The sequence below is a fragment of the Elaeis guineensis genome, chromosome 8 (genome assembly GCF_000442705.2).
Source record: "Elaeis guineensis isolate ETL-2024a chromosome 8, EG11, whole genome shotgun sequence".
NCBI lineage: Eukaryota > Viridiplantae > Streptophyta > Magnoliopsida > Arecales > Arecaceae > Elaeis > Elaeis guineensis.
The window spans coordinates 101,723,687-101,750,048 of record NC_026000.2 but is presented as its reverse complement, the minus strand read 5'-3'; positions in this window follow the sequence as shown (position 1 = coordinate 101,750,048).

Genomic DNA, 26,362 nt, shown 5'->3' with positions numbered 1-26,362 from the left:
TTCAATGCTTACAAGGAAACTATGTGATTGTACAGGTTCACTGACAAGCTAGGAGTGGCATCCTCCGATGATGGTCCTGCTGTATTGTCAGCACTGAAGCCATAGCTCATACCAAGGAGCTGAAGTCTCATTAGCTTATCAAGCATTTTGCATCGCTATCATCTTACTCAAAAAATCTGTTAAGATGATGTCAATCTTTAGAAGATCAATAAAAAGGAGAACTTGACCAACTTATTTACTAAAGTCTCGATATCTAGGAGTTCTAAGATAATAAATCGAAGATGGGTATATGATACTATATTGATTCACTTTAGTCCAAGTGGGAGTTATTGAAAAATATATCGTTAAGTCAATTGTTTGACGATTGTGTTAATTATAAATGTATATGAATTGATAAATAATAAAAGTTATTTGATCTTTTTCATCATAAGGTTACATCTTCTAATGAACTCCTATATTGTGATGAAGTTCTTAGGACTACTTTGATTGATAAAAAAGAATTTATTGCAGAGTTCTTAAATTAGTTCGCGATCAAATAATATGCTATTACTAGGATGATAGCGATATCAAGTGTAGGTCATTGTGTGCCATATGCATTGGTTATCTCGTAATCAAATGGTGTGGAGATACTCGTATGACATGTAGATGAGATGTAGGAGTACATCATCACGAACGTGACCAACTGTAGAGCACTCTACTGTCAAGGATAGCTCACGAAGGGTATGGGTATAAGTGTCCCTCTGACCTGAGATCACTACGATGACTTACAAGCAACTCATTGTATTTTGATACCAGACTAACTGAGTTTCTAATTTAGTAATGAAAGATTTTTGGATGTAGTCAAGTACTTGTCAAGTCGGTGCATGAGTCAAGATGGGATTGACCCCTCCGAATTAGTAGAAGTTAATGTATCAATATATTTCAATTTAGCAAAACTTGGGTTCGGATAATCCATATGATAGATTTGAAAGATTAAAGTATAATGTGAATGACTTATCTAGGATGGATAGTAAAATCTCAGGTCATCCTCATGCATTAGGGTCAAAGAGGTGAATTATACGGTAACCATACGTCAATAGGTTCTTGAATGTTGCTTTGCCATCATTCGACCTATTCGGACGTCGGGTCACCATTGCTAGATGGTTACATCGATTGATTCAAAAATTTATTTTTATGCTATCGATTTAGGTTCAAACCCATCGGGTACACTCAAAAGAAGTTTTTGACTGATCATGTGGCTGATCAACGATTGAGAATCATTCAAGGGCTTAATCGTCAATTTGATTGATGATTAACCTTATGCAAAAGTTGTAATAAATTAATTCATCAAGTATTAGTGAATTAATAAAAAATTAATTAGTAATTAAATTTTTGATTAACTCAATTTGATTGAGTAAAGAGGATTAAATAAAATCTAATTAAATTAATTTCAATTAGATTTGACTCAATTAGGTTATGAGATGACCTAATCGCTAAGAGAAAATTATCGCTGATTTGATCAAGACTTTGGTTCAATCAACTTCTAATTTAATTATAATTTGATTAAAAATTTATAAATCTAATTAGATTGGATTTTATCTATTTTATTTGGACTAAATTAGATATGATTTGGTTTGGATTCAAATAAGGAAATCTAGAGTCTATATAGGATTGGACTCTTCCTCCCCATGTGCCTCCCACTTTGACACCATCTTTCTCCGTGCTGAAATAGTTTTTGCATGAGATTTTTTTACCAAAAAGAGTTCCTTTCCCTTCTCTATCTCACATCCAAATTTGAATAAGATCTAGATTTAAGTGGTATGTTCAAATCTAATTCGAAATTGGATACCTTAAAGATAATGTTTGACATTATCTACAACCTCTCCTTGCCAACTTATTTTTTTCTCCTTATGTGTGTGACATTTTGAGAAGATTTTTTATAAAAAATTAGTTGGAGAACTAATTTATCATAAAAAAATATGGAAAGGGGCATCACATATTTTTTTGGGCATGTTTTGGCATGAAATTGGGAGAAGGTACAACATAGCTTGAAGAGTCCAAGATCCTTAGGACTCTTCACCCAACCCTATTACATGCCAATAAAAAGGGATCTATTTCTCACTTTTGTACATGTAAAGGACCAGAGAAGGAGTTCTCCATATTGAGAGGCTTTGGAGCATGGTTCTTGGTGTGAAAAAGAGGAGAGTCCTCTCTCTTGGGTTGTGCACAAAACCTAGTCTTCTAGGGTTTCTTTCTTTGGATTTGGGAGAGAGAAAAAGAAAAGAAAAAAATTATTTTCTCCTCTATCTTTCTTTTACCTCTTCATCTTCTCCAAAAGTACATCTTCAATCTCTAAAAAGGTTTCAGAGATTTGAAGAAAGAATCCAGATCAGCCAAGAAGAAGATCTTCGCACGAGTTAGCACTCCCGAGAAGATTGATCAGATCGAGACTTTGAGTGGACTTTTCATGGAGGCCAGATGTATGTGTGGCTGTGAGCAATCAACAAGGATCATCCTTAATATGTCTCTCAGCAGTGACAATCATTGATCCATCATTAAGTTTTAAACTCATATTAGAAGTAGATGTGATCTATTACTTATATCCATGCATGTAGATTTTATCATGTGATTATTTTAGATTTTATATGCAACATATCATGTCATAGATCTTAGAGTAGGTTGATTTGATGATTAGATCGTATGCATATTTGTTTAATTTAATTAATCTAATTATTTTTCACTATAATTTATTTAAAAATATTTCAAATTATATACATAAAATCGCTTACATTCACCAACACGAACTTCTTAAACCAAAAGGCTTCCTTAGCAGCTTCAAAGGCGGCAATGTATTCGGCTTCCATGATCGAATCTATAATGACCAGTTGCTTGAAACTCTTCCAGCAATCGCACCATCATTATACAAGAAGATACACTTCGATGTAGACTTTCTATCATCAACATCAGTCATGAAGTTTAAATCGGTGTATCCCTCAACCTTCAGCTCCGATCCTCCACCAAAGATCAATAATAAATCCTTAGTCCTTCTTAAGTACTTAAGGATATTTTTCATAGCAATCTAGTATTCTTCATCCAAATTTTCTTGATATCTATTCGTGACACTCACGGCAAGAGCTATATCAGGTCGTTTACACAATATGAGGCTTCATATTGTCGAAGCATAGGGAATCTTACTCATGTGCTGGATCTCCTTAGGTGTGTCAAGATACATCTTTTTAGAGAGATGAATGCCATGTCTAAGGGGTAAAAGATCCCTCTTGGAGTTTTTCATGCTGAACCTCTTCAGCACTTCCTCTATATACATTCACTGTGAGAGTCCCATCATTCTCTTAGATCTATCCTTATAGACCTTTATACCAAGAATGTAGGAAGCCTCTCCTAGGTCTTTTATGGTGAATTATTTTGACAACCATACTTTGACCGACGTCAGCATGAAAATATCATTTTCAATCAGGAGGATGTCATCTACGTACAATACGAAGAATGTAACAGCACTCTCACTGACCTTTTTGTACACATATGGCTCCTCTTCATTTTTTTTGAAATCAAATATTTTGATTATATCATTAAAGTGAGTGTTCCAACTCCGAGATACTTGCTTGAGTCCATATATGGTGGCAGACCTTGTGATCACTATCACTAGATGTGAAACTCAAAGATTGCTCTATATAGATATCTTTCTCAAGATATCCATTTAGGAAGACAGTTTTCATATGGATTTTAGCATGGCCATGGGTGAAAAAATTTCATAATAGTCAATGCCTTCATGTTGACTATAACCTTTCATAACTAGCCTTGTCTTATAAGTCTCTACCTTACCATCTGACCTAATTTTTTTTTATAAATCTATTCATACCCAATAGGTACAATATCTTCAGGTGGATCTACTAAGAACTAAACCTGGTTGAAATGTATGGAGTCAATTTCTGACTTCATCGCTTCCTTTAATTTCTCGAAGTTAATATCTAACATTGCCTCATCGTAGATTTTGAGATCATTCTTAATATCCCTATCTCCCACAAGGAACACTTTCTCTAGACCCTCTGTAAGAATACCTAAGTATCTTTCAGGAGTACGGAAGACCCTACTTGATCTACAAGATGGAAGAGGTACCACATCTACTGACTCACTACTGGATTCAGATTCTTGAACTTGATGCTCTTCAGAGATTTTCTCTTCGAGCTCAATCTTTCTCCCACTGCCTCCATCTTGGATAAACTCTTTTTTCAAGAAGACGACATGACGGCTCACAATCACATTATGATCCTCAAAAAGATAGAGTAGTATCCCATAATTTTCTTAGGATATCTTACAAAACGAGCCCTAAAAAATCTAGCCTCTAACTTGTCTGCTGGCTGTCGCTTGACATGGACCGGACATCCTCAAATCTTAAGGTACCCAAGAGTTGGCTTCTTACCATGCCATAACTCGTATGGAGTGGTAGGAACAGATTTAGAGAGAACCTGATTTAAAAGATGAATTACAGAAAGTAATGCATGTCCCCAGAGAAAGATAGAAAGATCTATGAAGCTCATCATAGATCGGACCATATCTAATAGGATCCGATTCCTCCTTTTGGATATCCCATTGAGCTGAAGTATCCCTGGAGGTGTCCACTATGAGACAATGCCATTTTCTTAAGATAGTCCCAAAATTTTTCACTAAGGTATTTCCCTCCTTGATCTGATTGAAGAACCTTTATGAATTTTTTGATCTATTTTTCTACTTCATGTCTAAACTCTATAAAATTTTCAAAAGTTTTAGACTTATGATGCATCAAATACACAAACCTATACCGTGAATAATCATTGGTAAAGGTTATGAAGTAGACATAGCCACCCCTAGCTTGTATATCGAATAGACCACACACATTAGTATGTATCAGGGCTAATATCTATTAGAAAATCAGATAGGTAGCATGTGTAGATTTCAAAACTTTTGAAATACACAGTGAAAAACAAAATGGATTAAACCCTTTAACCCCACATGCAAGAGACCAAATCTATTCCTACCCAAGCCCAGAAGAAAACACATATATATACAATCTGGAGTTTAAAAATAAATATGAGATTAGATCTTATTACCTTGGAGCAAGTAGATATTCACTACTTTCGATGATCACGGATTCGTAGATGCTCGAGTCACATATGTGTCCAGCCTCTACGGATATCCATTCAGATCAATCTGAAAATAATGTCTCCTCATAGAAGACTCTTCTTCCCATGAAGAATCTTAACCTTGAGCACTTTGATCAACATCTTAATCTGGACTGTGGGATCAACTCATTGATCAGCAGCCTTCTTCTTTTTCTCCTCGATCTTCACTCTTGAAGACAAAGCAGCACCTCTTGGCATGTGATAAAGGGGATGCCCAACTCTTGGGCATGGAAAAGAAGAGAGGGAGGAGAGGAGGCATGGAGAAGGAAGAGGGAGAGAATTTTTCATCAAAAATTAATTTTCTAGAAACCCTAGAAACATACCCTTTATATAGGCACAACCTTGATACATAATAGTAACCCAACTATCTTAAAAAGGTAGATTCTTATCTCATAAGAATCCTCTACCTTTTTAATCTGATTTATTTCAATTAAAATCAGATATAAATGGCATATGATCAGTCCCTTTAAGTAGGTACAAGAGGCATCCATCTAAAATATGTTAAGTAGTTGGGGTGCCAACTCTTGGTGCCTCACAAAGGGATTTCTAGCCAAATAAGAGAGGCGTGGCCCCACCTCTCTCTCCTCCATGCCATACCATATAAGAGAAGGCAGGCCCCTCTAGGATTTGGCACCTAATTCTTGCCAAAAGAGAAGGAAGGTGCCATCTAATCTTTCATCTATTCCACATGCACACTTAGAGATAATTAAGAGATAAAGAAGAGATAATATTAGGATAATTATGCCAACTAATTAACTTAATAAAATCCTCTTCAACTTACAATTAAGAGCCTAATTAAATCCAAATAGATTTAGGTTTGGTTCAAGGCTATGGACTTGATCAAATCGAAGTCCCGAGAAGAATTAGGTTTAACCGTGTGCTAGCATGGTTTTCACAAACCTAATAGGATTTCAATAAACCCTAACTGAATTGAACTTCACAAGTCCAATTGACAAATTCGAGATTAAATCTCTTAATGTGACCCCATAAGTTTCATTCTATCTGATAGTGAGATATATTATGATCTCTATTACAATATCATCAAAATTCTTTTCGATAGATTGGAACATTTCTAATTCTACCCTTTGAGGGTCATCGATCATCAAGATGACGCCTGATGAGTCTCACTATCCATCAGTGATACCTAGCAGTATGTAGTGACAATCCAGTAGATTAAAAATATGAATCTTTAGGTACAGTTATCGTATAATTTAGTCCTGATCCTGACTCGACGGAGGTCATGGAGAACTTCTCAGACCCCATCGTCAGTCATATGCAAGATTGGCTCGACTCAAGTTCATTTTTAAATCCCATGAAAATTTCTTTCTAGTATTCATACTTGCTTTGGCCAAAGATTTTTTGAACTTAATCTCGTAAGTTGTATAGGACTTCTCCTTTTTTACCAAGATCAATAAATTCCATCTAGGTGCATCCTACTCCAAATAGCGAACCTGAACCTACTGAAGCCAACATACACATCAAAGACCCGAATGACTAGGGACCAAGAGAACATGCAGTCAAACCCAGTAGCCTCGCTGCGAATAGCTAATGGCACCGTAGATCAAAGGACCACTCATACCACTGCAGCATCGAGAAGATCATTGATGAGTGAGTAGACATCCATATGATTCTCATGTTGGTCATGCTCAGTGCAAGTTGTTCTCTAACAACCACCCACACCTTCACCCCAGTATCTCTACATTGTAGACCCGAGACTCATCTGTCCACGAGGTAAATCGTGCACTGATCTCAAATGGATTGATCATTATTTTTCATGATGATCTTTTGATCGGAAGTATTTAAAAATTAACCATTAATTAATGTATGTTTCAAATTCTTAACTCTTTAAGAATATAGAAAAATTATCTTTGTTAATTTTTAGGATAAATCATAGACAAAAATATGATTGGAATAGAAAAACCTTTTATTGATAATAAAAATATTACAAGTACAAGTTTAGATCTTAGAATTACATAATATATCAACCAACAATTGGCTTCTAAGACATAAATCTAACAAGCTCTTACTTGACCTAAAGCCAATTAGCCATATACCTAAGATCCATCTTCTCAAGGTGAGCTTCGATCTTTTACTGGCTGAGAGGTTTGGTTAGCAGGTCCATCATATTCAGTGTGGAGTCGACTCTCTACACCTCGATGAACTTCTTCTCGAGGTATTCACGTATGATGTAAAATCATCACTCTATGTGTTTGGACTTCTGGTGAGATCTGGGCTCCTTAGCGAGGGCTATGGCACCGTTGTTGTTACAGTGCAGTGCAATGATATCTGATGGCATCAAATCCAGCTCTACAATGAATTTTTTAAACCAAAAGGCTTCCTTAGCAGCTTCAGAGGCAGCGATATACTCGACTTCTATGATCAAATCTATAATGATCGACTGCTTGAAACTCTTCTAGCTAATCGCACCACCATTACATAAGAAGATACACCTCGATGTAGACTTTCTATTATCGACATCAGTTATAAGTCTGAATCGGTGTATCCCTCAACTTTTAGCTCCGATCCTCCACCAAAGACCAATATCAAATCCTTAGTCCTTCTTAAGTATTTAAAGATATTTTTAACAGCAATCCAGTGTTCTTCACCTGGATTCACCTGACATCTATTCGTGACACTCACAGCAAGTGCTATATCAGGATGTGTTCATAACATGGCATACATGAGGCTCCCTATTGTAAAGCATAAGCAATCTTACTCATGTGCTGGATCTCCTCAGGTGTGTCAGGACACATCTTTTTGGAGAGATGAATGCCATATCTAAGGGGCAAAAGATCTCCTTTGGAGTTTTTCATTCTGAACCTCTTCAACACCTCCTCTATGTACATATGCTGTGAGAGTCCTATCATTCTCTTAGATCTATCCCTATAGACCTCTATACTGAGAATGTAGGAAGCTTCTCCTAGGTCTTTCATGGCGAACTCTTTCGATAACCATACTTTGACCGACATCAGCATGGGAATATCATTTCCAATCAGGAGGATGTCATCCACATACAATATGAGAAATATGACAGTACTCTTACTGACCTTTTTATACATGCACGACTCCTCATTTTTTATGAAATCAAATATTTTGATCATATCGTTGAAGCGAGTGTTCCAACTCTGAGATGCTTGCTTAAGTCCATATATGAACTTTTACAGCTTGCAGATCTTATGATCACTATCACTGGATGTGAAATCCAAAGGCTGCTCCATATAGATATCTTCCTCAAGATATCTATTTAGAAAGATAGTTTTTATATCCATCTGCCAAATTTTATAATCATGAAATGCTGCTATAGCAAGCAGAGAGTACGAATAGATTTCAGCATAGCTACAAATAAAAAGATTTTATAATAGTCAATGCCTTTGTGTTAACTATAACCTTTTGGTACTAGCCTTGCCTTATAGGTCTCTACCTTACCATCCGATCCAATCTTCCTTTTGCAAATCTATTTACACCCAATAGGTATAATATGTTTAGGTAGATCTACTAAGAACCAAACCTGATTGGAATGCATGAAATTAATTTCTGACTACATCGCTTTCATCCATTTCTTGGAGTCTACATCTAATATTGCCTCATTGTAGGTTTTGAGATCATTCCTAATGTCCCTATCTCTCATAAGGAATGCTTCCTCTAAATTTTTTGTAAGAATATTTAAGTACCTTTCAGAAGGATGGAAGATCCTACTTGATCTATGAGGTAGAGAAGGTATCACATCTATTGGCTTATTACTGGGTTCAGATTCTTGGACTCGATAATCTTCATAGTCTTTCTCTTCGAGCTCAATCTTCCTCCTACTGCCTCCATCTTGGATAAACTCCTTTTTCAAGAAGATGACATGATGGCTCACAATCACATTGTGATCTTCAGAAAGATAGAAGTAGTATCCCATGGTCTTCTTAGGATACCCTATAAAATGAGCCCTAAAAGATCTAGCCTCTAACTTGTCCGCCTACTATCGCTTGACATAGGCCGGACATCCCCAAATCTTGAGATATCTAAGAGTTAGCTTGTTATCATGCCATAATTTATATAGTGTGGTAGGAACGAATTTAGAGAGAACCCAATTCGAAAGATGAATCGCAGTAAGCAAAGCATATCCTCAGAGAAAGTCAGGAAGATCTATGAAGCTCATCATGGATCGGACCATATCTAATAAAGTCTGATTTTTCTTTTCGAATATCCTATTGAGCTGAGGTATCCTGGAGGTGTCCACTATGAGACTATGCCATTATCTTTAAGATAGATCTGAAATTTTTCACTAAGTTATTCACCTTCTCGATCTGATCGAAGAATCTTTATGAGTTTTTCGATCTATTTTTCTACTTCATGTCTGAAATCTATGAACTTTTCAAAGGCTTCAGACTTTCAGTGCATCAAATACATGAACCCATACCGTGAATAATCATCGATAAAGATTATGAAGTAGATATAGCCACCTCTGGCTTGTACATCAAATGGACCACACATATCAGTTTGTACTAGGGCTAATATCTCAGTGGCTCTTTCCTCTTGTCCCACAAAGTGTAGCTTCATCATTTTTTCTTGAAGACATGATTTACAGACTGGATAAGATTCAGAAGTCAATAGTCTAAGAAGACCATCTTTTTCCAGTTTGTTGAATCTGTCTTCTCTAATATGGCCTAGCCTAAGGTGCCATAGATACTTTTGGCTAATCTTATCTCTGGATCTCTTATACTCTATGGCATTCACAATTTACTCGTTAATATTTACACTCACATCTGTATACAAATGGTAAAGACTATCAATCAAGAAAGCACATGTAACAATTTTATTTTTGAAATAAATTGAACAATATCTTTATTAAAATAAAAATTATAGTTATCTTATGCCAGCACAAAGATAGAAATCAAATTTTTACTAGCTATAGGTATATAACAATAGTCTTTTAAAAGCAAAATAAGTCCTAACGGTAATCGCAGAGGGTAGGTTTCACTAGCCACAATAGCAATTCTTGCTTTATGCCGACCTGGAGAGTGATCTTGCTTTTTCTCAGCCCCCTAATTTCTTCAAGATCCTACATTGAAGTGCACAAATAAGTACTTGAACTAGAATCAAAAACTCAATTAGAAGAAGAGAAAATCGTTAGATTAGTTTCAATAACGAGTATTTCAGACATACCTTCAGAAGGCTCATCCTTATTCCTGCTCTTGATAATCGCCAGGTAGGCCGGACAATTCCTCCTCTAGTGGCCTTCGACATTGTAATGAAAATATTTTCTTTTATCGTCAGCCTTCTTAGGAACCTATTTCTTGGACTTGGCTTCATTCTTTTGCTTCTTTCTGGGTTTTTTCTTCTTCTTAAAAAAAAACTTTCTTTTGGAGGAAGCCCGCTCCACAGCTAAACAGTGCCCCTTGAACTCTTCATGGTGTCCTCTGTAGTCACTAGCATATTCAATAACTCTGGCAAAGTAGCATTGATCTTATTCATATGGTAATTCATGATGAACTACTCATATGAATTAGAAAGAGACTGGAAGATCAGATCCACCTACAATTCCTTGTCTATATTCATTTCGAGCTTCGGAAGCTCCTTTGTGTCCTTGATCATTGTTAGACAATAATCGTTGACAGACTGTCCATTATGCATCTTTTCTCTAAAAGTCTCTGAGAGATCTCAAAGCGAGCTATGCGACTCTATTGACCATACAACTCTTACAGATGAAGCAGCATTTCTCTGGCAGTCCTCATATCTTCATGATGTTGCTGAAGATCATTGAACATGGATGCTAAGATGTAGCACTTCACATTGTTATCTTCGTCCATCCACTTCTCAAGTGTAGCTCGTTGACCAGTGGATGGGCGAGCAGGTAACATAGGTGCTTCCTGGTCTAGGACATGGGTAAGCTTTTCAAAATTGAGAATAATTCTTAAATTTTAGAGCCAGTCTTTATAATTTGTGCCAGTCAACCTATTTGTATCGAGGATTCGGGCTAAGGAGTTTGAACTCGATATGGTTATCTATAAAGAGAATAGTTTCTAGTTAGATTTTTGTACTTATAAGATTATTTATTTTAGAGACTTTAAAAATAAATAAAAGTTTCTACTATTTCTTCAAATCTTCCACACTCCTCGAATGGAGAAACGAAAATCAATACGCGATCAATTTCAAGTGGGTATTGTAGTCCTATTAATCTATACACACCTCACTTAACAGTTATTGGTGAGTACAGATAAATGAGTGGACAACACTTTGTCCATTGCTTCACTAAGCAAGATGTAGTGAGCTTGGTCTCCAAGTCTTCTGGCCTCACCTAACAGTTATTGGCATATTTCTTAGTTAAGTCAGACCCATCGTTCACCAGCAGATACAAAGCTGTCATTGAGACCCTCACCTAACAGTTATTGGGCCCAACCCCATCTCTACCCTGGGACATCAAAGTTAATAGAGTAATACTTTTTCGATGCAACTGAACCACTATAACCAGTCGAGAGTGATCAATGTCAGGAAGGCACTCACATCTCTACAATGATGGAAGACCTCTAGACTTAATATTTAATGAGGATATTTGAGTTTAGATCTCTTCTAAATCAGTAGATCTGATATCTGACTGATTAAATTAGATCAGCACATCAATATGTCTAACTATCCTAGTCGGCATGGGTGAACTCGAGTTAATAAGTAACCTAACATAAAACTGAATCTCCCAAGATGGCTAGGCAAGTTAAGATACATGGGGGTCCCCCTGTTGTTTTTCTTAGACACCAATCATAATTGGTCAGGTCAAACAACGAAATCAATTAAATAACCATCATCTAAATTGTCATGCCCCCAGCCTGAGATCGCGAGCAGGAGGTCGCAGCAACCACCGCATACTTATGAAGAACTCTCTCTATAAGCATGCAACGCATCTCATCACGATATCAATGCACCACAGCGGAATAAATTTAAATAATTATTATTCAACTTTAATTCAAGTAATTAAATCAAATAACTTACATCCAATAAAATTTTGCTAAAAATAAAATAATAGATCTAAGTTCAATGAAGTTGACAATGCTAAATCTCGCCTCTAAAAGCTCTGTCCTAATATTTCTTCCCACGCTCATAATTAATTATCTGAATTTGAAAAATAGAAAGAAAAATAATGAGCTAGATAGCCCAGTAAGTAACAAATATCTCAACTAGATATTTCAGATATTATATAATTTTCAAGAATAATGTTGCAAATAAATATAAAAATATATTTCATGCTGATTTTATACAAATCCAATCTTTTCAAATATTTACATATAATATAATCATAAATTTGATTCGATTCAAAATACTCGTAACTCAACAGCCTCGACTATGACCAATGTTTAACCCTCATTGGTGGGGTCTACTAAATACCAGCGCACAACCCCCACTGGCAGGGTCCATAAACACTAGTGCACAATCCTCACTGGCAGGGTCCACTAAATACCAGCACACAACCCCCACTGACAGGGTCCACTGAGTACCAACGTATAATCCCCATTGGTGGGGCCCACTGAAATATAGTTAGGTTGAGAGCATAAATCCGATCTGTATCAAAATACTTTTGTATCATAACATATCATAATTTTTTACTGAACATGTGTATAATTAACGTACCATAATATTTCAAAAGTATTTTTTCTTTCAAAATATAATTTCATAAATCATGTATAATTTCAGAGAATAATTATTTATTTTTAGAATAAATATGAAATATCTCGATAAGATGATTCATTACTTATCTTTCACAGAGCACTGAATGAATAGATCGACTAATTTTTAGGAGATTCTTCAGTGCCTATTATCCTAAATTATATTTTTATATTATTTTTAATTCAAAATTAAATCTAAACAAATCCCAAATCAAAATCTCACTTGAAATCGGACTCTTCCCTAAACTCGATCAAAATCATCAAAATGAAGCCTTTCACTATGCTAATCTTAGAAGGATAACTTTAGAGAGAGAAATTCATCAAGAGAGAAAAATAATCTAGAGAGAAAAAATTTTAGAGAGAGAAAGTAGAGAGAGAAAGTCCAATTCTAAAGAAAGAAAGTAAGGGTTCAGACTGAAGGAAGAGAGAGAAGAGAGAGAAACTCTCTCTAATTTTTATTTAATTATTTATTTCTTTTCTTTTCTTTTCTTTTCCTTTTCCTTTTCTTTTTCCTTTTTCCTTTTTCTTTTTTTCTTTTTCTTTTCTTTTTCCTTTTTTTTTTCTTCCTTCTTCTACTTCTTCCCGTGGCCTCCCCTGGGTGAAAAAAATGAAATAGGGGACCGAATGGTCCCCTCATACGGTTGGCCGACCGACGATTGGCCGGCACAGGAATGGTCGGCAGCCGGAGGAAAGCGCACCGTCATCCCAAGGGTCCCAAACCGGTGGCCGACGACGACCACCAGCATCCGAAAACCAAAAAAAAAAATTGAAACCTCTCCCACGACAAAATCCGACGACTCCGATCACTGATGAGTGTGCACACCAGCACAGAAAGGAAGGGAGAGAAGAGAGGAAGAGAACCACATGTTTACCTCAAGCTCTGGTGACCTCTTCGGCGAGGAATTGCAGTAAGCACGGTGATAGTTTTCGCGAGCGATTTTTGGCGATCTTCATCGTTTCGCTCTAGGATTCTTTGGTAGGGAGAAGGGAGAAGGGTCTCCCCCTTAAATAGAGCCAGAGGAGAGGAGTTTGACTCCTCTCCGATGAGGTTTCGGACTCCGATTAGGAGCCTGTCAAGAGAAGAAGACTCCCTGCGGGAGTCTTCTTTATTTTTTTTTTATGGGTTGGGTTTAAGGCCCAATGTACCAGATGTTACATTCTTTCCTCCTAAAAATAAATTTTATCCTCAAAATTTTTCTTACCTGTCACCATTGCATTGGAAGCCTATGCATTTTATTGAGTAAGCGCATAAACTCTTCTCTGGGTTTTAGAAATCTGTCCACCACCCTTATTTTGTCCTTCATAAGTTCTTTAGCCAACTTGATTTTCAATATTTAGCGGGCAGCTAGCAATTTTATGATCCATCTGACCACATTTGAAACAAGCACCTGTATTCCAATGGCAATCCTTGTCTGCATGATTTTTGCCACATTGGAGCACTGCTCACCATCAATCTGTTGAGTCTTATTATCTATTGCTCCCTTAGCTGAACTTTTGATATTTTTATTATTCTGCCCTTGTGTATCATTTGATTTTGCTCTCTTTCTTTGCTTTCTTTTCCTTTCCATGCGTTCTTCATTGACTTCTCTTTCAATTATCAGTGCTTTGTTTACCACATCTGCATAAATTATCAATTCATATAGAACCACTTGTTTTTAAATCTCAGTTTTCAGTTCCATCTCAAACTTGTGAACATGTTCTTGCTCACCATCCACTAATCTCGGAGCAAATTTTGCTAACTCTGTAAATTTTGCTTCATATTCAATCACACTCATTCCCTTTTACTTCAAATAAATAAACTCTTGCTCTTTCTGGATCCTTATACTCCGAGAAAAATACTGATCGTAGAATGCAATCCGAAATCTCTCCCAGATAAGTATTTCACCATCTTGTTCATACTTGCACTGTAGTCACTGACACCAGTTGTATGCTTCTCCTTGTAGTAAATAAGCTGCATATCGAATCTTTTTTTCATCACAAACACTCTTGGACAGTGAAGGCCTTTTCCATCTCCATTATCCAGTTATCAGCCTTCAAAGGATCAGTAGTCCCCTTGAAAGCTAGAGGAGCAAGCTTTTTAAATTTTCAAATATTATTTCATTGTACTGGTTGCTCTCCATGTTGTGGTGGTGGATGCTGATGTTATTGTGTATCTCATTGTATCTGCTGTTGTTCAAGCATTTGCTACTGTATTTGTTGTTGCGTTTGTACCATCCTGATTAGGGTCTGCATTAACTGAGCCATATCTGGTTCCTGACGCGCTCTCGAAGTACTCCCATTAGGATCTACGATTCCCTCCTCCTAAGGGGTGCCACTGGTCAGATGGGGAGTGCTACCATCCCATGGTTGTGATGTCTCTCTTGCAATTCCTTGAGTAGTTCTTGTCATTCTATGGGGAGGCATAATAATCTTGTAGCAGTAAAATCTTATTAGATTCATTTATCTATTTGTTAGGATGGGTTTATTATTATGCTCATACCTTAATGTCCCAATATTTCTAATGTCTACCTACCTACACTCATACTATGTCTAATTCTATGTGTCATAATTTATCTACTTAGGCTCTGATACCATATAAATTGTCACACCCTGGCTCGAGATCGCGAGCAGGAGGTTGCGACAACCGTCGCATACTTATGAAGAACTCTCTCTATAAGCATGCAAGGCATCTCATCACGATATCAATGCATCACAGTGAAATAAATTCAAATAATTATTATTCAACTTTAATTCAAGTAATTAAATCAAATATCTTACATCCAATAAAATTTTACTAAAAATAAAATAATAGATCTAAGTTCAATGAAGTTGATAATGCTAAATCTCACCTCTAAAAGCTCTGTCCCAATATTTCTTCCCACGCTCATAATTAATTATCTGAATCTGAAAAATAGAAAGAAAGGTAATGAGCTAGACAGCCCAGTAAGTAACAAATATTTCAACTAGATATTTTAGATATTATATAATTTTTAAAAATAATACTATAAATAAATATTAAAATATATTTCATACTGATTTTATACAAATCCAATCTTTTTAAATATTCACATATAATATAATCATAAATTCGATTCGACTCAAAATACTCGTAACTCAACAACCTCAACTATGACCAACGTTTAACCCTTATTGGCGGGGTCTATTGAATACTAGCATACAACCCTCACTGGCAGGGTCCACAAACACCAGCGTACAATCCCCACTGGCAGGGTCTACTAAACACCAGCGCACAACCCCCACCGTCAGGGTCCATTGAGTACCAACGTATAATCTCCATTGGTGGGGCCCACTGAAACATAGTTAGGCTGAGAGCATAAATCCGATCTGTATCAAAATACTTTTGTATCATAACATATCATAATTTTTCACTGAACATGTGCATAATCGATGTACCATAATATTTCAAAAGTACTTTTTCTTTCAAAACATAATTTCATAAATCATGCATAATTTAAGAGAATAATTATTTATTTTTAAAATAAATATGAAATATCTCAAAAAGGTGATTCATTACTTACATTTTACAGAGCACTGAATGAACAGATTGACTAACTTCTAGGAGATTCTTCAGTGCCTATTATCTAAAATTATATTTTTATATTATTTTTAATTCAAAATTAAATCTAAACAAATCCCAAATCAAAATCTCACTTGGAATCAGACTCTTCCCTAAACTCGATCAAATCATCAAAATGAAGCCTTTCACTACGCTAATCTTATAAGGAAAACTTTAGAGAGAGAAATCCATCAAGAGAGAAAAACAATCTAGGGAGAAAAAAATTTAGAGAGAGAAAATCCAATTTTAAAGAGAGAAAGTAAGGGTTCAGACTGAAGGAAGAGAGAGAAGAAAGAGAAACTCTCTCTTATTTTTATTTTATTATTTATTTATTTTTTTCTTTTCTTTTCCTCTTTCTTTTCTTTTTTCTTTTTCCTTTTCCTTTTTTCTTTTTCTTTTCTTTTTCCTTTTTTTTTCCTTCCTTCTTCTACTTCTTCCTGTGGCCTCCCCTGGGTGAAAAAAATGAAACAGGGGACCGAACGGTCCCCTCATATGATTGGTCGAACGATGATTGGCCAGCACGGGAATGGTCGACAGCCGGAGGAAAGTGCACCGCCATCCCAAGGGTCCCAAACTGGTGGCCGGCGAACGACCACCGGCATCTGAAAACCAAAAAAAAAAATTGAAACCTCTCCCACGACAAAATCTGATGACTCCGATCACCAGTGAGCATGCATACCGGTACGGGAAGGAAAGGAGAGAAGAGACGAAGAGAACCACATGCTTACCTCGAGCTCCGACGACCTCTCCGGTGAGGAATTGCGGCGGGCACGGTGACGATTTTCGCGACCAATTTCTGACGATCTTCGCTGTTTCGCTCCAGGATTCTTTGATAGGGAGAAGGGAGAAGGGTCTCTCCCTTAAATAGAGCTGGAGGAGAGGAGTTTGACTCCTCTCCGATGAGGTTTTGGACTCCGATTAGGAGCCGGTTGGGAGAAGAAGACTCCATACGGGAGTCTTCTTCATTTTTTTTTGTGGGTTGGGTATAAGGCCCAATGGACCAGATGTTACATAAATACATAAATTGGTCGATTAGAATCGATTAGGTTAACCTATTAAAATGAGCTAGAACCACTGAACCAAATTCGATCTTGAGTCAATCAACTCACATCAAAATATGAATTGATGCGATCAACCATAACTAAACTCAATTTTGAGCCCCTTTGATCTAATCCTAATCATCTATCGATTAGGTTCAATCAACTGCTTAAAATCAAAAATGAGTTCTAGTCTGATCTAATCAATTAGACCTTAATTATAGTTTGATCACTAAACCTAATTTATTCAATCCATACCCATATGCAACAATATAATTTTAGATCTAAAAATAATTTGTAGATTATATTTCATTGCATGCAATTAGTGGCTTATGATTTTGAAACTGTTTCAGATCTAAACCTAGTTATATATATCAAATATATGTAGTTTTAGATCAAAATTAAATATGCATCACATGTACATTAAATTTTAGATCTAAAATTAAATTTACACATCAAATACATATAAAATTATATCTAGAATAATAATTAAAATATTTTAAAAATATCTTTTCAAAAATCTATTCACATCAAACTAGGACAATCTTTATAATATAGGAGTTAAACCCTATATCAGGATCACCTTATATCAGTTTGATGTAAATTTTTAATTATTCTAATTTTAGATCTAAATATAAAATTAAATATATCACATATGTCAATTTTTAGATCTAAAAGATTTGATTTAATTATTTTAAAAATAATTTTTAAAATTAATCAATCTTGTACTAAGACAACCTTTGAATATAGAGGATAAATCCTATACCAAGATAATTTTATATCAGCATAAAATTAATTTTAAATTATTAAAACTTTAGATCTAATCTAAAAATTAGATTATATATGTTTTCAAAATTCTATGGCTCTGATACCACTGTTAGAAAATTGGATAGACAACATGTGTAGATTTCAAAACTTTTGAAATATGCAGCAAAAAATAAAATGGGTTAAATCCTTTAACCCCACATGCAAGAGATCAAATCTATTCTTCCCCAAGTCCAAAGAAAATACATATATACAATCTAGAGTTTTGAAATAAATATGAGATCAGATCTCATTACCTTGATGTGGGTAGATATTCACTGCTTTCGATGATCATAGATTCATAGATGCTTAAGCCGTATACGTGTTCGACCTCTACGGGTATCCATCGAGATCAATCTCAAACTAAGTTCTCTTCGTAGAAGATTTTTCTTCCCATGAACAATCTTAGTCTTAAGCACTTTGATCAACACCTTGATCTAAACTGTGGGATCAACTTCTTGATCAGCAGCCTTCTTCTTCTTCTCCTCGATCTTTACTCTTGAAGACAAAGCTGTTAGATGTATGTCCTAGAAGTCAATATGGCTGACATATTGTAATATTTGTAGGATATAATTTTTTACTTAATATTTTGATATGATCAATAAAAAAATAATTTTTTTTTCATTCAAGTGTGATGTGTCCTTGAATCATCCATAGAATTAGCTTTGACATATATTCTCAATGTGTTGAGAATTAGAGACATGTATATAACTTCTAAATATTTTTGATCATAGGATCATCATGAGAACAGTGATCGATCTAGATAGACTGGTGCACAGATTGCTTTCTTCGAGATAGATGAGTCTCTGGCCTACTGTGTAGAGACACAGGATGATGAGTGCGGGTAGTTGTTAAAAAATAACTAGTACCAAACATGATCATAAGAGAGATCACTTGGATTTCTATTCAATCATTAGTAATTATCTCGATACTGTAGTTGTGTGACTGATCTTTTGACTTGAGATGGTACTACTATTTGCAGTGAGGTTGCTAGAGTTTGACTGACATATAAATATGGATCTCAATGAGCTCTTGTAGTGGATGTTGGCGATAGTTGGTCCATTATAGAAGTAGGGTGCGCATCAAGAAAGAATCTATCGACCTTGATAGAGAGGAGTAGTCCTATAGAATTTGAGAGGCTAAGTCCAAGAATCTATGGCCATAGTAGAGTGATTGATGAAAAAAAAATTTTATAGACATCATATCTAGACTTGAGCTAATCAAATCTATCATATGACTAATGTTGAGATTTGATGATTTATCCTTGACCTATCATCTAGTCGGGACTCAGATAGAGGGACTGAATCACATGTTAACTACACCTAGAGATTTATTTAAGTTTTACTGGATTGCCACTACATACTGCTAGGTGTCATTGATAGATTGTAAGAGCTCACTGGATTTGTTTTGGATCGACAATTCATATTGAGTTAGAGTGAAATTATTCCGATCCATTGAAAAGAGTTTCAATGATACAATGATAGAGTTCATTGTATATCTCACTACTAGATAGAATTGAATCTATGGGGTCACACAACAAAGAGATTAGGCTTGAGATAAGTAATTGAGCTTATGAAGCATCAATTGGGTTTAGAGCAACCCATTGGGTTCATGATAATCTTGCTAGCACATGGTTGGACCCAATTTCTCTTTCAGTTGGGATTACTTATTTGATAAGATAATTCTAACTTTATTACCTACTAATAATCTATATGAATAAGATTTATGAGACTCCAATTGTTGGGTTTTTAAGGTTATGGATCATATATATTAAGGGTACAAGTTTCTTACGAATCTCCTTGATAGTTAATATGGGGTGCCACCTTGATTTGATCAATTTGGACGTGTCCGTTCATTAGAGGGCCTTTTGATTTCATATGGGGCATCTCTTGGGTGTAAAAGAGGGTGTCTATTTATGGTGCAAGGGCTCCAATTGTTGGTGCCTAATGGGCTTCCTAATATAGGTTGGATAACTTAAGTTAATAGGAATCCTAATGCAAGTAGGACTTGTATTATGTGATTTAATAGGATTCAATCCTTATGCCTATAAAAGAGAACCTCTCCTAAGGTCCAAAAGGCATCCAACCAGCAAGCCTCCATGCCCAAAAGAGCTCCCCACGCCCCTCTCTTCCTTCTCTTTTCTCCTCTCTCCTTGGCGTCCACACGTCCCACCTAGTTTGGATGTCCCATCTTTCTCACACCCAAGGTGTTGGGCATTCCACTTGTTGCTGGTTTCAAGCCTGTAGTAGTAGAAAATAGTGAGGGAGAAAGTCTAGAGAAGAGGAGAAGAAAAAGATCAAGGAGAAAGATTAAGTATTGATCACAATCCAGGCTTCGTTCAGATTCAGCAGGCTAAATTTTGGAGAACCAAAATTTAGATTAAAAGTGAGTGTTCTAGGCTGATCCTGAGTGGATACTTGTAGAGGTTGGATGCTTGTATGTCTAAGAAAGAACCTCTTCTCTTCCAGATCCATATTTGAAAAAAGAGATTGCGAAATAGCTATGTGATCTGATCACAATCTGAATTTTAGCATATATCAATTTCAGTATATGAAATAGATCCATGTGATTTTATATTTTTATGCATACAAAATTTAGATTAAAAATATTTTAATCTTATTCTCCACTATGGTGTTTAGAAAATAAAAATTTTGAAATACATATGTATGCACCAAACCCAGAATTCCAACAAAAGCAGCACCTCTTGGCATGTAAAAAAGGGGATGCCCAACTTTTGGGTGTGAAAGAGAAGAGAGGGAGGAGAGGAGGCATGGAGAAGAGAGAGGGAGAGATTTTTCACCAAAAAATAATTTTCTAGAAACCCTAAAAATATACCCTTTATATAGCCACTATCCTGATACATAATAGGAACCCAATTATCTTAAAAAGATAGATCTTTATCTCATAAGAATCTTCTACTTTTTTAATCTAATTTATTCTAATTAAAATCAGATATAAATGGTATATGATCAGTCCCTTTATGCAGGTACAAGAGACACTCATCTAAAATATATCAGGTAGTTGGAGCGCCAACTCTTGGCATCCCACAAAGGGATTTCTAGCCAAATAAGAGGGGCATGGCCCTACCTCTCTCTCCTCTATGCCATGCCACATAAGAGGGGGTGGGCTCTTTTAGGATTTGGCACCCAATTCTTGCCAAAAGAGAAGGATGGCGCCACCCAATCTTTCATCTATTCCACATGCACACTTAGAGATAATTAGGAGATAAAAAAGAGATAATGTTAGGATAATTATGCCAACTAATTGACTTAATCAAATCCTCTTGGGCTTATAATTAAGAGCCCAATTAAATTCAAATAGATTTAGATTAGGTTCAAAGCTATAGACTTGATCAAGTCGAAGTCTCAAGAAGAATTAGGTTTAACCATCTGCATGGTTCTCACAAACCTAATAGGATTTCAGTAAATCCTAACCTAATTGAACTTCACAAGCCTAATTGGCAAATTCGAGATTAAATCTCTTAATGTGTGACCCCATAAGTTTTATTCTATCTGATAGTGAGATATATTATGATCTCCATCATAATATCATTAAAATTCTTTTCGATGGATTGAAATATTTTTAATTCCATTCTTCAAGGACCATCAATTATCAAGATGATGCCCGATGAGTCTCACAATCTACTAGTGACACCTAGCAGTAGAATGAAGTATGAATCTTTAGGTGTAGTTATCATATGATTCAGTCTTTCTATCATGAGTCTCGACTTGATGGAGGTCATGGAGAACTCGTTAGACCCCATCATCAGTCATATGCAAGATTGGCTCGACTTGAGTTCATTTGTGAATCCTATGGAAACTCCTTTCTAGTATTCATACTTACTTTGGTCAAAAACTTTTTGAACTCAGTCTCGTAAATTGCATAGGACTTCTCTTTTTTTATCAAGATTGATAGATTCTATCTAGGTGCATCCTACTCCAAACAGCGAACCTGAACCTACTGAAGCCAACATACACAGTAAGAACCTGAATGGTTAGAGACCAAAGAAATGTGCAGTCAAACCCAGTAGCCTCGCTATGAATAGCCAATGGCACCATAGGTCAAAAGATCATTCACACCACTGTAGCATCGAGAAGACCACTGATGAGTGAATAGACATCCATGTGGTTCTCGTGTTGGTCATGCTCAATATAAGTTATTCTCTAACACCACCTGTACTTTTATTTTAGTGTCTCTACACCGCAGACCTGAGACTCATCTGCCTATAAGGGAGGTGAATCGTGCATCGATCTCAAATGAATTGATCATCATCCTCCGTGATGATCCTTTGATCGGAAGTATTTAAAAATTAATCACTAATTAATGTATGTCTCAAATTCTTAACTCTTTAAGAATATATAAAAATCATCTTTATTAATTTTTAAGACAAATCATGGACACAAACATGATTAGAATGAAAATGCCCTTTATTGATAATAAAAAGATCACAAGTACAAGTTTAGGCCCTGAAATTGTATAATGTGTCAGCCAACAATTGGGTTCTAGGCATAAATCTAACACTATCTCAGTGGCCCTTTCCTCTAGTCCTACAAAGGATAGTTTGATCATTTTTTCTTGAAGACAGAACTACAAACCAAATAAAACTCGAAAGTCAATGGTCCGAGATGACCATCTTTCTCTAATTTGTTGTCTATCCTCTCCTATATGGCCTAGCCTAAGGTGTCATAGATACTTTTGGCTAATCCTATCTCTAAGTCTCTTAGACCCTATGGCATTCATAGTTTGCTCGTTAGTATTGACACTCACATCTATATGCAAATGATAAAGACCATCAATCAAGAAAGTACATGTAACAATTTTATTTTCAAAATAAATTGAACACATATCTTTATTGAAATAAAAATTATAGTTATCCTGTATTATCATAGATATGAAAATTAAATTCCTATTGGCTATAAGTACATAATAATAGTCTTTCAAAATTTAACTAATTTCTAATGGTAATCACAGAGGATAGGTCCTGATGGCCACAGCAGCAATCCTTGCTCTATTGCCGACTCGAAGAGTGATCTCACCTTCCCTCAGCCCTCTTACTTCTTCAAGACCCTACATAGAAGTGCACAAATGAGTACTTGAATCAGAATCTAGAATCCAACTAAAAAAAGAGAAAACTGTTAGATTAGTTACAATAACGAGCAAATCAAATATACCTTTTGAAGGCCCATCCTTCTTTCTGTGCTTGACAGTCGCCAGGTAGGCCAAACAGTTTCTCCTCCAGTGGCCTTCGACATTGCAATGAAAATACTTTTCTTTATCGTCGGTCTTTTTTGAAACCTCTTTTTTGGGCTTGAACTCGTTCTTATGCTTCTTCAAAGACTTCTTCTTTTAAAAGAAGATTTTTTCTTAGAGGAAGCTCATTTTATAGTCAGAACTATATCCCTTGAACTTTTCAAGGTGCCCTTAGCTGTTACTATCATGTTCAGTAATTCGAACAAAGTGCTATCAATTTTATTCATACAGTAGTTCATGATGAACTATCCATACGATCAGCAAGAGACTGGAGGATCAAATCCACCAGCAATTCCTTGTCCATATTCATCTCAAATTTTTAAAGCTCTTCGATGTCCTTGATCATTATCAAACAATGATCATTGGCGAGCTGCCCATCATGCATTTGTGCTCTGAATAGTCTCTAAAAGATCTCAAAGTGAGCTGTATGACTTTGCTTACCGTACAACTCTTGCAGATAAGTCAGCATCTCTCTGACAGTCCTCATGTCTTCATGCTATCGCTGAAGATCATTGGATATGGATGCTAAAATATAATACTTCATCTTATTATCCTCATCCATCCACTTCTCAAGTATGGCTCGCTGATTAGAAGATGGATAAGCTAGTAACACAGGCACATTCTAATCAAAGACATGGATAAGTTTTTCAAAATTGAGAACGATTCTCAAATTCTAGAGCCAGTCTTTATAGTTTGTATCGATCAACCTATTGGTATTGAGGATACGGGCTAATGGGTTGGCACTCGATATGGTTATTTGCTGAGAGAATAGTTTCTAGTTAGATATTTATACTTATAAAATATTTATTTTAAGAATTTTTAAAAACAAACAAGGCTCCCACTATTTCTTCGAATCTTTCACACTCCTCGAGTAGAGAAATCAAAATCTATATGCGATCAGTTTCAAGTGGATACTGTAGTCCCATTAATCTGTACACACCTCACCTAACAGTATTGGTGAGCACAGACCAATGAGTGGACAATATCTTGTCCATTGCTTCACTAAGCAAGATGCAATGGGCTTAGTCTCTAAGTCCTGTGGCCTCATCTAATAGTTATTATTATATTTCTTAGTTAAGTTAGACCCATCGTTCACTAGTAGGCACAAATCCATCATTGGGACCCTCACCTAATAGTAATTGGCCCCAACCCCATCTCTACCTTAGGGCATGAAATGCTAATAGAGTGATTGTACCTTTTTGATGCAACTGAATCACTATAACCAGTCGAGAACGATCAACATGGGAAAGGCACCCACATTAATGATGGAAGACCTCTAGACTTAATATTTAGTGAGAAGATTTAGGTTTAGGTCTCTTCTAAATCAGCAAATATGACATCCGATTAATCAATTTTAGGTCAGTACATCTACATGTCTGACCAGCCTAGTCGGCATGGGTGAACTCGAGTCAACAAGCAACCTAGTGCGAAACTTAATCCTCTAAAACGGCCAGATAAGTTAAGATGAGTGGGGGTCCCCCCATTACTTTTTTTAGACACCAACAAATTGATCAAGTCAGATAACATAACCAATTAAATAACCACCATCTAAATACTTGCCTTAGACACCAAATTGGTCGATTAGAATTGATCAGGTTAACCTATTAAAATGGATCCTAACTATTGAGCCAAGTTAGGTCTTGAGTTAATCAACTCACATTAAAATGTGAATCGATGAGACTAACTACAACTAAACTCAACTTTGAGCCCCTTTGACCTAATCCTAATCATCTATTACTTAGGTTCAATCAACTGCTCAAAATTGATAATGGGTTCTAGCCTGATCTAATCAATTGACCATAATTATAGTTTGATCATTAGACCTAATTTGTTCAACCCATATTCACATGCAAAAATATAATTTTTAGATTCTAAAAATATTTTTTGATTATGTTTCATTGCATGCATTAGTGGCTTATGATTTTGAAATAGTTTCAGATCTAAACCTAATGTCATGTATCACATATATGCAGTTTTAGATCTAAACTATAAACATATATCACATATACATTAAATTTCAGATCTAAAATAAAAATTACATATGTCAAATACATATAAAACTAGATCTAAAATAATGATTAAAATATTTTTTTTAAAAATTGGTTCGCATCAAACTAGGATAACCTTTTCAATATAGGGGATAAACCCTATACCAGGACAACCTTATACTAGTCCGATCTGAATATTTAATCATTTTAATTTTAGATCTAAATAAGAAATAAGATATATCATATACATCAATTTTTATATCTAAAAGATTAATTTTATTATTTTGAAAATAGTTCTCAAAATTGATCAATCTTGTACTAAGACAATCTTTTCAATATAGGAGATAAATCCTATACCAGGACAACCTTATATCAGTATAAGATCAATTTTAAATTGATAAAAATTTTAGATCTAAGACTAATAATCAAATTATATGTGTCTTAAAAATCAGTGACTCTGATACCACTATTAGAATACCAGGTAGGTAGCATGCATAGATTTCAAAAATCTTTTGAATAGCAGCAGAAAAGAACTGAGTTAAATCCTTTAACCGCCACATGCATTAGATCATATCTAATTCTATCCGAGCTCAGAAATAAAGATATACATATAATCTAAAAATAAAAATAAATATGAGATCAAATCTCCATACCTTTATGCGGGTTGAAATCCACCGCTATCGATGATCTTAGATCCGAAGGTCCTCGAGCCACACACATGTCCGGTCTCTATAGATATCCACTATGATCAACTTTAAATCTTTCTTCTCGTGGTAGATCTTTCTTCTTTAAGTTATAATTTTTTAACTCATGTAATGATATTTATTATATGATAATAAAATGAGGTATTGATTCATCATATTAGCTGTATCTTATTATATTTAAGATTATGATGAACCTCAAAGATTAGGACAATAATTTTAGGAGAAAT